Here is a 2,742-nt window from a genome sequence, read left to right as displayed (position 1 = left end):
TTGAATTGGAGGATGTTTTGTTGTGTATATTTTTTCCAAAATTGAAAAAAAAAATTACACGAATAACAGTGAGTACAAGGAAGAAGAAAATGTTCTAAAACTGATGGTGGTAAAGATGGCACAGCTCTTCTTGATGTGATTGAACTATTGAATTGTATGATATGTGGATGAAGTGCCAACAAAACTGTTAACAAACAGAACAAAACAGAAACCAAAGGTGGGCGATTTGAACCCACTACCTGCTCCATGTGAGGAAGATACAGCAGTCTTCTCCCAGAAGGATTGCAGCCTCGGAAACCCTACGGGGGCAGTTCTACTCCATCTTACAGGGTTGCTATGAGTCAGAATTGGCTTGGCCTTTGGTTTTGGTTGGTTATATCTGTGGCTAGGAGCCCAGGTGTCACAGTGCATAAAGTGCTTGGTTGCTCACTGAAAGGTTAGCTGTTCAAACCCACCGGCTGCTCCAAAGGAGAAGGCTGAGGCTGCCTATCCCCAAAGAGATTTACGGATTCCGAAACCCTATGGAATGGTTCTGCTCTATCTTTCAGGGCTTCGACAAGTCGGCCTAAGGACCCCTGGTGGTGGAGTGGGTTACAAGTTGGGCTGCCAATCATGAGGTCGGAAGTTCAAATCCACCAGCCATTCCTAGGGAGAAAGATGAGGTTTTCTGCTCCTGTGAAGGGAGGGTTACGGCCTTGGGAGCCCCCTCTGTGTTATAGCATTGCTATGAGCCTGAGTCCACTAGATAGCAGTGAGCCGTTTGTTTTTGTCTTTGAATGAGTTGGCATGACTCAACGGCAGTGGGTTTGGTTTCCGGTGGGTTTTGCATCCTGGACTGCCCGAGAAGAAATCTCCAGGTCTACAATCATTTGCTCCCAGAAGACCAGGATGAGGGGAGAACCAGTAAGACCTGCGCCCCATTTCCAAGTCCGGTGGTTGTGGCTTGGGTGTGTGGATGTGGACTGCCTTCTCCTGCAATGTCAAAGCCCTAACCATTTGCTTGATACCCAGGGTTGATAGAAAACCCCCCATCCCCTTCAGCCACCCCCCCACCAACCGAGATAAGAGCAGCCACTGTCCCTTTCTGAAAAGCCCCAGAGTTAGGAGGTTTTGCTGACCTCAGAGACAGGGGTCTGCTGATCCCCGAAAGGATGTTTGTGGACGCAGTTGACTTGCACAGAAGATCTGTGATGAAAACACCAAAGAAATGAACAATCGGACGAATTGGGGGTGCGTGGGCCCCTCTCCCCTTTTCAGACTTGGGAGCACCCGATCCTTTACTGAAAGTCGCCCCAACTTGGCCTGTTATGAGTGTCACTCCAATTTTATCTACTAAGAGTTCAGCCATGGGGCAAGAGTTCAGCCATGGGGCCAGTAGCCCCAGCCTGGTCTGGTCTAAGTCCAACAGTGAAGTGCTTGGCGCACTTTATGATATGATAACACGTGTCACCTCAACATCAACAGCTACAAACCCCACAATGAAGCGAGTGTCACTCCAACTTTGTCTGCTAAGAGCTCAGCCATGGGGCAAGTATAACCCAGCCTGGTCTGGTCTAAGTCCAACAGCGAAGTGTTTAGAGCACTAACTATACCACCTGTCACCCCCAACTTTGTTACAAACCCAACATTGAAGCAGGTATCACCCCAACTTCGGCTACTATAAACCCAACAATTAAGACTAGCTGGATATCTAGTGAAGATGACGACTGTGTTAGACAGGGCTCTCTAGAGAAACAAATCAGGACACTTATGATTATATATATATATATGATGATATATATGTAAGAGGATAGATATACACAGCACGAAGGAATAGAACAGCTAATTAGTCCACCCAGCAGTACAGAGGGTTCAGTTCAACTCACTTCCTTGGAACAGTTAATATACTTCAAGTCCTTCAACTCACGAGGGCGGCTGGGTCCAAGGTCAAAGGAGCAGACAGCTGAGTCTTCCCCAGGGCAATGCAAGCAGTCTGTGCACAGGCAGCAAACAACAGGGGTGGCTCAGCAAGAGTCAGCAGCTCAGGAGCTTAGGGAAGCAGGCCCGGATGGGATATCGAACTCAAGCAATGCAAGACAACAGGATCCACTAGCCTCAAGCTCAAGCGATGTGCACACCAGCAGCGTGGTAAAGCAGGTCTCAACGGAACCTCAAGCTCTAGCAACACGATCCACGGGTTGGCTGTCCCACAGGTAGTGTAGCTCACAAGTTGAGGCAGAAAACTAGCTAAAGCAGTCGCATGCTGCTCCAATCACCAGAGAGAGAGAGAGAGAGAGAGAGAGAGGGCTTGCCGAGCTATTTATCTCTTTGCCCTCCAATCAAACTGTGACCTTAGTAATCCCACATGTTCCTATTGGCCAGGTTGGCACAATAAACCTATCACAACAACATTGGCAGCGGACACGGAGGGAGCCTCAGCCGCATCTCTCCCTGCTTAGCATAAGCGATGGAACTCTCTTGTGTCTCCTTACTTGGTGGCTGGCTGGCTTTGTGTCGCACAGGCCACAGCCCCACACTTGGGGACCATCATGGCAGCCCCATGTGTAGAGCAGGACTCTGCTCCAGAGGACTTCTTTCCACAGGCGGCTTACTCTGGTGACACGGAAGGATTAGACACAGTGTCTTTATGATCGCTCGGGGGTGGGGGTGGATGGGTGTTTCAGGCTGTGACTTTTCAGAAGCAGGTCACCAGTCTCTCCTTCTTCTTCTTCTTCTTCTTCTCCTTCTCCTCCTCCTCCTCCT

This window comes from Echinops telfairi, unplaced genomic scaffold (assembly GCF_000313985.2).
Source record: "Echinops telfairi isolate 266 unplaced genomic scaffold, ASM31398v2 ScPeMD7_655;HRSCAF=1070, whole genome shotgun sequence".
Lineage (NCBI taxonomy): Eukaryota > Metazoa > Chordata > Mammalia > Afrosoricida > Tenrecidae > Echinops > Echinops telfairi.
The sequence above is the reverse complement of the archived record's forward strand: the minus strand, read 5'-3'. Positions refer to the sequence as shown.